This window comes from Apium graveolens, chromosome 8, assembly GCF_009905375.1.
Source record: "Apium graveolens cultivar Ventura chromosome 8, ASM990537v1, whole genome shotgun sequence".
Taxonomy (NCBI): domain Eukaryota; kingdom Viridiplantae; phylum Streptophyta; class Magnoliopsida; order Apiales; family Apiaceae; genus Apium; species Apium graveolens.
The window spans coordinates 160,917,391-160,932,516 of record NC_133654.1 but is presented as its reverse complement, the minus strand read 5'-3'; the positions used below and the strand labels follow the sequence as shown (position 1 = coordinate 160,932,516).

The following is a 15,126-nucleotide window of genomic DNA, read 5'->3' as shown; positions in this document are numbered from 1 at the left end:
CAGAAAGGAAAGTCAAAGAAAGCAAGTCACAGAGGCACTGACACATCCTCCATAACTGGTGTTCTGCAATTATTACACATGATCAAGAATCAGAAAATGATCAAGAACCTGAGGTTGTTGCTGGTGAAGAACCTGTTAATCATGATGAAACTCAAGGTAATGGTGATGGAAACTTTGGCAACAATGGAGATACCACTGCTACTGACGGAGAATCTTCAAGTCAACATGGCAACAACTCAGGGGGAGATGCTGAAGGATCAACTAGTAGGACACAACATCCCAATGAATTTCAAGGTGAATCATCAAGATCAAATCTTCCAAGACAGATTGTCTGGAATAAAGCTCATCCTTTTGAGTTGATTATTGGTGATCCAGATGTTGGTGTCAGAACTAGACGTGCTACTCAAAATGAGTGTTTGTTCTCAGGATTTCTTTCTGAGATGGAACCTAAGAAGATTGAGGAAGCACTGACTGATCCAGATTGGGTGATTGCTATACAAGATGAACTCAATCAGTTTGAACATCAACAAGTCTGGAAACTGGTACCTAGACCTACACACAAGAAAGTTGTTGGTACTCGGTGGGTATTCAGGAATAAACTAGATGAAGATGGTGTGGTTACAAGAAACAAAGCAAGACTGGTAGCTAAAGGGTATTCTCAAGCTGAAGGCATTGATTATGATGAAACTTATGCTCCAGTGGCTAGACTAGAGGCCATCAGGATATTTCTGGCATTTGCAGCATTCTCTAACTTTAAAGTTTATCAAATGGATATCAAGAGTGCCTTTCTGAATGGAAAGCTGGATGAAGAGGTATATGTAGAGCAACCTCCTGGTTTTGAAGATCCAGATCATTTAGATTTTGTCTACTTTCTTTTCAAGGCTATCTATGGACTCAAACAGTCTCCGAGAAAATGGTATGACACTCTCTCTGAATTTCTTATTGAAAATAGCTTTATTAGAGGTGTCATAGACAAAACTCTCTTTTCTAAAAAGCATAAGAATGATACTATATTAGTCCAAGTCTATGTGGATGATATAATATTTGGGTCTACTAATGATAATCTCTGTAAGAGATTTGCTAAGTTAATGCACAGCAAATTTGAAATGAGCATGATGGGAGAGCTGAAGTTCTTTCTTGGATTACAAGTAAATCAAAGGTTAGATGGAACTTTTATTTGTCAATCCAAGTATATCAAGGAACTCTTCAAAAAGTACAATCTAGAGGATTCTGCATCAGCAAGGACTCCGTCAACTATATCTGTCAAGCTTGGACCATGTGAAAACTCCATTAAGGTAGATGTCACAAGCTATAGAGGTATGATTGGCTCGTTACTCTATCTTACTGCAAGTAGACCATATATTATGTATGCTACATGCTTATGTGCAAGGTTCCAAGCGGATCCTAGAGATATTCATCTCGTTGCTGTTAAACGAATCTTGAGATATCTTAAGGGAACACCAAATCTAGGTATTTGGTACCCTAAAGAATCTAGTTTTAACCTTGTTGGATATACAGATTCAGATTACGCAGGAAGTGTTGTTGATAGAAAAAGCACCTCAGGGAGTTGTCAATTCCTAGGTAGCAGACTAGTCTCATGGTACAGCAAGAAACAGCAAACAGTTTCAAATTCAACGGCCGAGGCTGAATATATTGCTGCTGGAAGCTGCTGTGCTCAGATCTTGTGGATTAGGAATCAGCTACGGGACTATGGCTCTGTATTGAACAAAATACCTATTCTATGTGACAATACAAGTGCAATAGCCATCACCAACAACCCTGTGCAGCATACAAGGACAAAGCACATTGACATCAGGTATCATTTTATTAGAGAGCACGTCATGAATGGTACTGTTGAACTATTTTTTATTCCAACAGAAGAAAAATAGCAGATATTTTCACTAAACCTCTTGATGAATCCACATTTACCAAATTAGTTGGTAAATTGGGTATGTTGAATAGCTTTAGTGATTAAACTTGTGAATATCTGAAATCTGTTCTTGAGTGAATTTACAAATGAATTTTTCATAAATGAAAAATTCATTTGCAAATTTATTTTATCATATTTTCCATAATTTCTTGCTTATTTCTATGTAATTTTTATTATCTTATCTTATTTGTTTATTCAACTTGTTAATTTTAATGTCTCAGAATATCTTATTTTCTCTAAAAATATTTTTCTATGAATTTTATTTGCTAAAATTCAAAAGAAATCTATTTTTGGACTGAAAATATAATTATCTCTGAAATATTTTAATTTTGTAAATATTCTCTGCAATTTTATTTTTATTATTATTTTTATTATTTTATATCAATCTTTGTTTCAGTTTTCTATAACTGGTTATTATATATCTCTGTGTTTGTATGTCTTTTATATCTGCAATGATAATCGGCAAGACAATCAATTGTCTTGCTGAAAGTCATTTCAGTATTATGTTTGTGCATAAGTTTAATTTATACTATAATGACAATCGGCAAGACAGTTGAAATTGTCTTGCTGAAAGTCATTCTGGTACATATATGTGTTTAATTTTAATTCAGTTTAATTTTTTATAACTAAAAAGACAATCGGTATGACTATTGATTGTCATGCCAGTAATAAAATTTATATTTGTTTTTATTTTATACTGGTATGATAATCGGTATGACTATCAGATTGTCATACCAGTTATATTATTACTATTTTTGTTTTCTCAAATTGCCTGGTATGAAAATCGGGAAGACAATCGGTATGACTTTCCTCGATTTTCATACCAGTTGTCTACTTAACGTTTTTTTGTTTTGTAAAATCATTCAGTTCTCTTGTTTTTCAATTTCCAACAGTTTTTTTTCTCTCTTATTTCACTCTCTCTCTCTCTCATTTCGAACAGATCAACACCGCCTCCATTGATACTTCTTGCTCGAGTTTTTACTCAGCAAACAAAACTTCACTCCTGTTATATATACATACATGTATATACATACAGAAGTGCGGCCCATTTTTTTTGTTTTTATACTTCAATTCGATTTTTCCCCAAAATCAGTTTTTTTGTGTATTTCAATTTGGTTTTGTGTCTTGTGATTTTGCATATCTGCTTTTGTGAGTTAAGAACATTAATGAGATACATTACTTTCTAAATTTTTCGGATATAATTGATTTGATTCAAATTATTAAATTAATTTAATTAATTCGAATTTTCTTAATATTATTCTTAAAATTCTGAAAGTGTGTGTCTTATTATAATTTTTAAATGGCTCTCAATTTCCAAATTGTTTCGCATAATCTTGTTGGTTATTTTAATCCAGATAAATGTGATGTGGAAAAATTTAAGCCGTGGATTAGATTTTTAAATGACCATTCGATTGTTAGCTCTGCTATTAAATCAAATGTGATTTTAAATGTTGATCTGCTCAGACTGATTTGCACAACCTCTACTGTGGCCGATGATTTTAAATCTTTTTCATTCACCGTGGCAAACACACAGTATGTAGTTGATAAAACAGTCGTCAATCGAGTGTTAAATTTTCCTATGGACAATTTCTGTAATTTGCCCTCTGAAAATGATATTTCAAACTTCTTCCATGTTATTCACTATCAGGGGGTGATTAATTTAACTAAGTTGTCTAAATCCAATTTGGTTTCTGAATGGGACATTTTCTTCGATACACTTTCTAAAGTGTTTGCCAACTGCACTAAATCCAACTTTCACAACATCACTTCCACTCTGCAGTATATTGGTCTTGCGGTTGTTTTCAATCAAAGGATTAATTTTGGCAAACTACTTTTACCCATTCTTCTGAGACGTCTCACTACTGCTTTACGTGATCATTCTACAAATCATAGAGTTTCATGCTACTACGCTCGTTTTCTCATGCTCATAGCAGAACATCTTCTCTCACCTGAGCATAAAGCTCTTTTTGCTAACTCTTCAGTAACTGAACCCCCTCCAGTAAGCAAAAAGATTTACACTCGCCAAGACACAACCTTCAAATTCATGCAAGTTCCAGTACTTGTATCTGCTTTCATGGCCACTTACATTCCTTTACCTATCTTCAATCTTCCCGGTCATGAACAGCAAACTCAACCTCCAGTGGTTCAAACCACCCAGGCTCAAACATCAGATGCTCTTCCTCTGCAGGTAATAATTCCTCAAACTCAAACTATTCCTACTTCAGTTGAAAGACCCCCAGTGGTTGATAGGACTGATCATGAAGTTGTAGAACCACAGCTTCAATCCCAGGTCATAGAGCCAAACACAGAGTCACAACCTATCTCAACCTCTCCCCCACTGTCTAAAATGTTGCCTAGAAGGTTAGTAGGAAGTAGTATGTTGGTGGATGTGAATGAACCCTCAGCTCTGCCTCCTCCGAAGAAAAGAAGAACATTTACTGAGGCATCTGAAAGCCCATCCTTGTCCTCCCAACAGGATATGGACTTTGATATGGCCAGTGAACAGTTACTAGAGACATTCTATCAACAGGATGAATCTATTGAAATTCGCCATAGGGTCATGGCATCATGTACTGAGTCAAACACACTTCCATTACTCACAATGGAAGCATAAAGACCAATAGATGATACTCAGGACACGGAGCGAGGAGTGCACATTGAGTCGGTTATAGTGCCTGCCATATTTACGGCAGAAGAGCAGTCACATGCTTCTGAGGGAAAATCTGACTCTCAGCCACCTTTCATAGAGTCATTTTCTCCCCTCCCAGATCCAACACCTCTGGCTCCCTCACGAGATTCTCCACTCGCAGATTTATCTGGAGAGAGTGGAGGGCAACTCGGTCAATCTATCCCTGAAGCAATTCAGACATCTATTTCACATGAAAAGATAGGTTTGACTGAGGATCGGGACTCGCGAATTCCCATTGCACCACCACTGACCTCTCTTGAAGAGGCTAGGGTGATTTTAAATGCATGTACGGAAGATCAGCATCAGGATGACTCCTCACGAATAATTATATTGAGAGATACACAATCACGTGAGTTGAGTGAATCAAACAGAAGAGATATTCAGGTGAGCGCACACACAGACACAAACACTGAAAATCTGTTAGCTCAAATTGCTGATCTCAAGGAACAACTTGAAAAAAGTTAGGCTGAAGCTAAATCATTCAAAGCACAAGTGGTTGAACGTTCTTCTTCATCTACCTCTGTCAATAATCAGCTGGCTCTCATCAGGACTGAAATATCAGATTTGAAGACATCTATTGTACCAAAGCTTAACTCAATCCAGGCATTTCCAACGTTATCAGCTGAAGACATTTCAAACTTCTGCTCTCTCCATACAAGAATGACTTCTCTTGAAGACTTGGTTGAAATGAATCATTCACTGGATTCCTCCAGATTTCTGAAGATAGAGACGGGCATGGAACATCTCAATGAAGGGATGAAGCACTTGTACTTCATGATCAAAAATTCTCACTGCCCTAATGAAGAATAAAGGACTTTCTTTGAAGGGCCTTCTGGTGGAGGCTCAGGCTCTGAAGGTGATGGAGGTCATGAAGGATCTAAGGGAAAGTCTGTAGAGGATTCCTCAACTAAGGGGGAGAAGAAAGGGAGAAGTGAAAAGGGAAAAGAAAAAGATTCTTCTGTTGAAGGCACAGGCAAGGCAGATGATGTCTACTATAGTGGAGAACAGGATGACTTTGATATTTATGATGTTCCCACTAAATCAATCTTGGAAGATAAAGATGGTTTCTTTGAAGCTGAAGAGGAAAGTGATTTTGGAGAATGGGAAGAGGAAGCTCCAGTGGATCCTGTGTTTGAGAAAGAGTTTCAGCAGCAGCAATCAGAGTTGAAAACAAAAGGAGCTGAACTCAAAAAGGTATCCCAGATAATTGACATGAGGAAAGACATCCAAAGAACAGAAACTCTTCAAAAGCAACGTCTTCATGACATTAAAGCTAAAGAAAGGAGAAGAGATGCCAGACTGAAGATTGGTGAAAAATGGGATGAAGCTAGGAGAGTACTTGATATGCCTCAGCTAAGCACAAACAATGATAGACAGTTTCTACATCTTCTGGACAAGCTGGAGATCTCTAATCCAAACAATGACGTGTACATGAATGCTATAAAGACTGAAGTCTCAAGGATCACAGCTGCCTTTGACAGGTCTCTAAATGAAATGAGCATATTTGTATATTGTCAGAGCGAAGGATCTTTCAAGGTATCACTTCATCTGTTTGAGAATCATTCTTTATCAGAGATTTGGGTTCTTCTCAACAAAGTCAAAAGAAGCTCAGAATTGAATGAAGTTCTTCGAAAAAGGCTCAAAGAGTTTACCAGCAGGGCTAGTCCTCAAGTGGTCAACAATCCTCATCAGGTAAGATTCTTTAAGTCTGACTGTCTTCAAATCTGCCAGCTCGATTCACAATCTCTTAAAGACTACTCAGCTAGGCATCTTGTCTGGATGGAACATCACTTAAGAACTGCTGGATATTCATCCATGTTGAAAACTCAAGCAGCTGATCTGATTCAAGCTTATTGTGAAAAGAATATTAAAAGGTACAATGCGTTCAAGAATAAGCTAAAGTTAGTTGGAGTTCAACCAGTCAGGCCAGCCAGCTTCACTTCTGAAAAAGATCGTGTCTTTGACAAGGAGTTGCTTCAAGATTTGGAAGAAGGTGAATTCGGAAGGGAAGACAACTGAATTCAATTAGCTCAAAACTCAATGTAATATGATTAGAGCTTTATGAATCAAGATAGACTAATGTAGTTATATGTTCAGCCTAGAGGAACATCTATCTTGTATTCACTTGTAAATTTCTTTTGGAATCTGGAAAATGTTAAATATAATCCAGAACTTTTCTGCTATTTACTTTGCATTATTGTTTATATCTTTTTCTTATTTGTTAGTTGAGTTATGCTATAGGTATTTGTTGTTATTGTCTAACAAACAAATAGGGGGAAATTGAAAGGCATATGTCATAGCCTATTTGTTTATTCGAGGATTTAACTCAACTCAAATAAGGATGTAACTAGTAAATAGTAGTTCTATCGTCATAGAGATCTCTCAAAGTAACATATGTCAAAGGATTAAGCAACATTGTTCTTGTTAGGTCTCAATATATTTGTAGAAGGGGGGTTGAATACAAACAATACCGTTTAATCGAATAAAATACGGAATAAAAAAGGTGAAACAAAATTCAAGTTAAATAAAATTATTATTAAACTTGAAAGGTGTTACAACAATGGTATCGTTTACAAGGGATTAATCTCAAATCAATTATCACAAATCTAGAATAAATTTGACATGAACTTTTTATATTTTTGCAATAAAAAGATCAAATGCTAAAAGCGATTTGAGATTAAGTTCTAGGGATTTCGATCCGCTAGATAGTTACACAAGAAGAAGAAAAATATTTCTAGTGGACTGGATTTAACAATAAATACTAGAAATAAATGATCTGTGAATTTGCAATAATTTCTCTGCAGGTTTCTTTTATTCTGTGTTCTACTGAATGATATATTTAATGCTCTACTCCTCTTGAAAAAATAGCTACTGTGTTTTATATTGAATCATGTGATTTTAATTGGCAAGATAATCCATTTAGCTCAGCATGACAATCCTTTGAACTGGTAAGACTTTCGGTAGGACTATCAATTGAACTGATAGGACTTTCGGCAAGACAATCTAAATGAACTGGCAAGACAATCAAATGAACTGGCATGACTTTCGGTATGACTATTGATTGTCATACCGATTGTCTTGCTAATAGAAAAGAAAGTCTTGCTGAATTAATATAGAATATTAATTCAAAATCAATTTTGAAAATACATAATATTAATTCAGAATTAATGAATCAATTAATTCAATTAATCAATAAATTAATCTTTGCAGATATAATTTATTTTCTTAATTAAATTATACGACTTATTAATAAATAGAGAATTAATACTACTCTTGAGCAGCAACCATTCTTCTGAAAATCACTGTCAATTATGTATCAATTCCACCACTTCAATTTTGATACTCGATGTACTGTCTGGTTCATGAGTGACTAACTTCCGTGACGTTTCTTCATGCCTTGACCTTGATACTCTTGATTTTCTTCAGACTAAATCCTTGTAATTAATTGATACCCTGACGAGATCTTTGTCACTTGATTAAATCCACAATCTTGATTTATATCACTGAGGCTTGATCAATTTCTTGAACTTCTTCCAGTGAATTAAGTCATCAAGTTTGTAGACGAACAATGTTACTTAATCCTTTGACATATGTTACTATGAGAGATCTCTCTGACGATAGAACCACTATTTACTTGTTACATCCTTATTTGAGTTGAGTTAAATCCTCGAATAAATAAATAGGCTATGACATATGCCTTTCAATCTCCCCCTATTTGTTTGTTAGACAATAACAACAAATATCTAGAGGATAACTCAACTAACAAATAAGAAAAAGATATAAATAGTAATGCAAAGTAAATAGCAGAAAAGTTCTGGATTATATTTAACATTTTCCAGATTCCAAATGAAATTTACAAGTGAATACAAGATAGATGTTCCTCTAGCCTGAACATATAACTACATTAGTCTATCTTGATTCATAAAGCTCTAATCATATTACATTGAGTTTTGAGCTAATTGAATTCAGTTGTCTTCTCTTCCGACTTCACCTTCTTCCAAATCTTGAAGCAACTCTTTGTCAAAGACATGATCCTTTTCTGAAGTGAAGCTGTCTGGTCTAACTGGTTGAACTCCAACTGTCTTTAGCTTATTCTTGAGTTGATTGTACCTTTTAATATTCTTTTCACAATAAGCTTGAATCAGATAAGCTGCTTGAGTTTTTAACATGGATGAATATCCAGCAGTTCTTAAGTGATGTTCCATCCAGACCAGATGCTTAGCTGAGTAGTCTTTAAGAGATTGTGAATCGAGCTGGCAGATTTGAAGACAGTCAGACTTAAAGAATCTTACCTGATGAGGATTGTTGACCACTTGAGGACTAGCCCTGCTGGCAAACTCTTTGAGCCTTTCTCGAAGAACTTCATTCCATTCTGAGCTTCTTTTGACTTTGTTGAGAAGAACCCAAGTCTCTGACAAAGAACGATTCTCAAACAGATGAAGTGACACCTTGAAAGATCCTTCACTCTGATAATATACAAATATGCTGATAAGTGGCATTTTATACCACTTAGAACGTCTTAAAATGGCTTAAATAGGTGTCTTGAAATCAAGTATTTTGTGTATTTGATGCGTTTTTCTAGTGTTTATGCATTTCAGGGTTTTAGTTACATTTCGGGGGAGGAATCATCAAGAATAAGCCTTGGCATGTGTTCACCATTGCGAGAGGAAAGAAAAGGGCAGATTACGGTGAAGAAACGGAGCGAAATCAGAATTTTTCCAGTAGAGGTCTGAGCGCCCGCTCAGCATTGCTGAGCGGCCGCGCAGGGTTGGGAAAAAAAGATAAATTATTTTAGGACTTCTACTTCTGTTTGATTTCCACTTCTATGTAATCTGAGTTTTATGGGACTATTATTTAAGTAGATTTGAGACGTTTTCACAAGTGTGGATTGAAGAAGATTGTGTTTTTACGCAAGGAGCGAAAGAGATAAGGAAGAAGACCGATTTAGCACACCGCAACGAAGAGGAAGCATATATTCTTGTGATTCTTGTTTCGTTGTAACGTTGGATGCTAGTTTTCTTGCTTTGAACTTATTTACTCTTGTGACGTACTCTGTTTTAATATAATTAGTTTAGTTATTATTTTCTTGTGTTTGTTTATCATGATTTCATATGAACCCATGATGACGATGAGTGCTATTATGGGCTAATCGTGATCATGGGGTTGCAACGGATTTATTATGGAATTCTTTAGTTAATTGTTTAATACTTTAGTGTGTGATGATTGCATGATATCTAGTATTAGTTGTGCGTATTCGTCTTATATGCGTCGCGAACATATAAGATAGGGTGTTAATCTCTTGTGAAGCGATGGTGGATCTTGAGATTTAGAACTTGCCATGCTAGCATAGGTTCATGTACGTTGTACATGATTAGAGGGTAACTCTAACAGTTTTATTTGCCCTATGTAATCAAAAGGAATAACTTGTGCTTAAATCGTTGTGTTGTCAATTTCTGTAGACATATGGGAATTCAACATAATTGATGACTATTCAACTTCTATCTTAATTGTGGATGCTTGGTAGAATGGTATTAGTATAATGAAAGTTGGCTTTTATCAGTTTCGTGTTATTCGATTAATATCATCACTGTCACATGCTAAAGGTAATAACAATGGCTATAGAAGGAAGTAATAATGAAGTTGTGATCTCATGAGTGTTTTATTATTGATAAATTGAAGTGTTAGTTAAGTGATTAATTAAGTAGTTAATTATAGTTAATATTTAATCAACAATTTTAAGTGTTAGTATCTTAACATTGAGAAGTAATCATACATTGGTGAGTGAGTTTAATTAGATAATAATTTAGTCTGAGTCTCTGAGGGAACGAACTAGAAAGTATTCTATATTACTTGCGAACGCGTATACTTGCATGAATATTAGCGCGTATTTTCGCCCTAACAAGTTTTTGGCGCCGCTGCCGGGGACTCGGTGTATTTGTTTAGTTTATGTACTTACCATCATTGGTCATTAGGACTCGGTGATTAGGACGTAGTAGTTACTTAATTTTTTCGGTTGTGTTTCAGGTACTTTAGCAAGCGTTTATGCAAACTCGTTCTCGTGCTCGCAAGAGGACTTTAGATACAGCTGAGGAGACAAACGAAGTTCTTGATATTCCGGAGAAGTTAGATTTTGAGGATTCGGATTCAGGAACTGAACCAGTAAACATGGGAGATCGTATTGTTCAAGCTGATCCAGCTCTGATGGATTTTTCTCGACCTAAAATTGATGACATTCAGTTAAGCATCCTTCATCCGGCTATTCAAGCTAACACCTTTGAAATCAAGCCGGGCACTATTCAGATGGTGCAGAATTCTGTTTCTTTTGGAGGAGCAGCAACTGAAGACCCCAACATGCACATAAGGAATTTTGTCGAGATCTGCAGCACTTTTAAGTATAATGGCGTGACTGATGAGGCTATCAAGTTGAGGCTTTTCCCATTCTCACTGAGGGACAAGGCTAAAGACTGGTTACATTCTGAACCAGCTGGGTCCATCACTACGTGGCAAGATCTTGCGCAAAAATTTCTGGTGAAGTTTTATCCGATGGCAAAGACTGCTGCTATGAGGAGTGCTCTTACTCAGTTTGCGCAGCAACCTACAGAATCTATGTGCGAGGCTTGGGAACGCTACAAGGAAATGTTGAGAAAATGTCCACATCATGGAATGCCGGATTGGATGGTGATCACTGGTTTCTATAATGGTTTGGGGGCTCAATCTCGGCCCATGCTCGATGCAGCAGCTGGAGGCGCCTTATGGGCTAAAAGTTATACTGAGGCGTATAATCTTATAGAGACGATGGCTGCAAATGAGCATCAAAACCCAACTCAGAGGATGACGTCAGGCAAGGTAGCAGGTATTCTGGAAGTTGATGCAGCCACCGCTATTGTAGCCCAGCTCCAAGCGCTATCAATGAAGGTTGATTCTCTGGCTACGTATGGAGTTAATCAAATAGCTATGGTTTGTGAGCTTTGTGCAGGTTCTCATGCTACGGATCAGTGTTCTCTTGTCAACGAATCGGTTCAGTATATGAATAATTTTCAGCGACAACAGCAGCCTGTGCCAGCGACCTATCATCCTAACAACAGAAATCATCCAAATTTCAACTGGGGGAATAATCAGAATGCTATTCAGCCACCATATCAGCAAGGAGTGAGTAAACAGTTTAACCCACCTGGATTCTAGCAACCATAGCAGTATGCCACAAGGCAATCATATCCTCAACAGGGAAGTGCAGCTGTACCTACAAGTGCTGATTTTGAGGAACTTAAGCTGTTGTGCAAGAGTCAGGCGATTTCTATCAAGACCTTGGAAAATCAAATCGGTCAATTAGCCAATGCAGTGCTCAATCGTCAACCTGGCACTCTTCCCAGTGACACGGAAGTACCAGGCAGGAAGGATGCTAAAGAGCAAGTCAAGGCTATTACCTTAAGGTCTGGAAAAGTAGTTGATGCTGAAAAGGCAAAAGAAGTAGAAGCTAAAATTAGAGGTGAAGAATCTACGCAAAAGGAGAAAGCGGCGGAACTAAGGAAGACTACTGTTGAACACACTCTGCCTGAGGCTAATACAGGGGAGAAACAGCTCTATCCTCCACCACCTTTTCCTAAGAGATTGTAGCAACAAAAGCTGGATAGACAGTTCGGGAAGTTTCTGGAGGTGTTCAAGAAACTTCACATCAATATACCTTTCGCTGAGGCTCTGGAGCAAATGCCTAGTTATGCAAAGTTTATGAAGACTATTCTTTCAAGGAAGGTGAAACTGGATGACCTTGAAACCGTTGCTCTCACGGAAGAATGCAGCGCTGTGCTGCAGCAAAAGTTACCACCAAAACTGAAAGATCCAGGAAGCTTCACCATTCCTTGCACAATTGGCAATCTGACGTTCGACAAGTGCCTTTGTGACTTGGGAGCAAGCATTAATTTGATGTCGTTGTCGATCTTTAAAAAGCTGGATCTGCCTGATCCAAAACCCACATACATGTCGCTATAATTGGCTGACCGTTCCATTACTTACCCAAGGGGCATAGTTGAGGATGTGCTCGTCAAGGTGGATAAGCTCTTCTTTCCAGCAGATTTTGTTATTCTGGATTTTGAGGAAGATAAGAAGATTCCCATAATCTTGGGAAGGCCTTTCTTGGCTACTGGCCGTACCTTGATAAATGTGCAAAAAGGTGAACTTACTATGCGGGTCCAAGATCAGGATGTGACCTTCAACGTATTCAAGGCAATGAAATTCCCTACAGAAGATGAGGAGTGCTTAAAAGTGGATGTGATTGATTCTGCGGTTACTTCGGAACTCGATCACATGCTAATGTCTGATACATTGGAAAAGGCCTTAGTGGGGGATTTTGACAGCGATGATGAAGATAGCAACGAGCAATTACAATATCTGAACGCTTCTCCCTGGAAGCGAAAGCTGGACATACCATTTGAATCTCTTGGTACTTCTGACCTTAAGAACGCTGAAGGGAAGCTCAAACCATCAATAGAGGAAGCACCTACCTTGGAGCTCAAGCCATTACCTGAGCACTTGAGGTATGCTTTTTTAGGTGATTCATCTACGTTACCTGTTATTATTTCATCTGACCTTTCAGGTAGTGAAGAAGACAAGCTCTTAAGGATTTTGAGAGAATTCAAATCGGCTATAGGATGGACCATAGCAGACATCAAGGGGATAAGTCCTTCATATTGTATGCATAAAATTCTGCTAGAGGAAGGTAGTAAGCCAACTATGGAACAGCAGCGAAGACTGAATCCCATCATGAAGGAGGTGGTGAAGAAAGAAATTCTGAAATGGCTAGATGCAGGCATCATTTATCCTATTTCTGACAGCTCGTGGGTGAGCCCCGTACAATGTGTACCTAAGAAGGGAGGTATCACTGTGGTCGCAAATGAAAAGAATGAGCTCATCCCTACTCGAACAGTTACAGGATGGAGAGTATGCATGGATTATAGAAAATTGAACAAAGCCACAAGGAAGGATCACTTCCCTCTTCCATTTATTGATCAGATGCTTGACAGATTGGTGGGTCATGAGTATTTTTGTCTTCTGGATGGTTATTCCGGGTATAATCAGATTTGTATGCACCAGAGGATCAGGAAAAGACTACCTTCACTTGTCCATTTGGCACGTTTGCTTTTCGCAGAGTTTCGTTTGGGTTATGTGGCGCCCCGGCCACCTTTCAGAGATGTATGATGGCTATATTCTCTGACATGATTGGAAATAACGTCGAAGTGTTCATGGATGACTTCTCCGTCTTTGGACACTCATATGATGAATGTTTGAATAATCTGCGCGCCGTACTCAAAAGATGCGTGGAAACTAATTTGGTGCTCAATTGGGAGAAATGTCATTTTATGGTGCGTGAAGGCATTATCCTTGGACATAAGGTCTCTAGCAAGGGTCTGGAGGTGGACAAGGCCAAGGTGGGAGTCATTGAAAATCTTCCACCACCTAATTTTGTGAAAGGAATCCGTAGTTTTCTTGGTCATGCGGGTTTTTATCGGCGATTCATCAAGGACTTTTCAAAGATATCTAAGCCGTTGTGCAATTTGCTTGAGAAAGATGTGCCTTTCAAATTTGATGATGAATGTTTGGCAGCATTCGAGACTCTCAAGAAGAGTTTGATCACTGCACCAGTTATTACAGCACCAGATTGGACAGAACCGTTTGAGATGATGTGTGATGCGAGTGATTATGCGGTAGGTGCAGTTCTGGGACAGCGCAAGAAAAATCTCTTCCATGTGGTCTACTATGCGAGTAAGACTTTAAATGGTGCCCAATGGAACTACACCACTACTGAGAAGGAGCTTTTGGCTATAGTCTTTAGTTTTGAGAAATTTCGATCTTATCTGCTTGGTACGAAAGTAACAGTATTCACTGATCATGCAGCTATTCGCTATCTGGTTTCTAAGAAGGATTCGAAGCCGAGACTCATTCGTTGGGTGCTTTTACTTCAGGAATTTGAGTTAGAGATCAAAGATAGAAAAGGTACTGAGAATCAAGTAGCTGACCATCTCTCTAGGTTGGAGAATCCCGATTCTAATTCACAAGATAGGACGTTAATCAATGAATCTTTTCCGGATGAGCAGTTGTTTGCAATTCAGGAGGAAGAACCATGGTTTGCAGATATTGTAAACTATCTCGTCAGTAATATAATGCCTCCTAAATTGACATCCGCTCAAAAGAAGAAGTTTCTACATGAGGTGAAGTGGTATATGTGGGATGAACCATATTTGTTTAGACAGGGAGCTGACCAGCTCATCAGGAGATGTATCCCGTTCTGTGAGACGGAGGGGATATTACGAGACTGCCATTCCACGGTTTATGGTGGACACTATGGTGGTGAGAAAACGGCAGCTCGTATTCTGCAAGCAGGTTTTTTCTGGCCTACTTTGTTCAAGGATGCTCATCAGTTTGTTTTAAGGTGTGATCGTTGCCAAAGAGTGGGAAATTTGTCAAGGAAGGATGAAATGCCATTAAATGTGATGCTTGAAGTCGAGGTCTTTGA

General features: G+C 37.8%; 1 non-coding gene and 1 pseudogene across 1 annotated transcript; one reads left to right on the top strand and one right to left on the bottom strand.

Annotated features, from left to right (window-relative positions):
• LOC141680103 (aquaporin TIP1-2-like) overlaps nt 1-15,126 on the top strand; it is a 139,454-nt pseudogene that overhangs the window by 97,490 nt on the left and 26,838 nt on the right.
• On the bottom strand, nt 11,178-11,284 carry LOC141681542 (small nucleolar RNA R71). The gene has a single exon (XR_012558970.1). It is a non-coding gene; the product is annotated as a small nucleolar RNA R71 (small nucleolar RNA).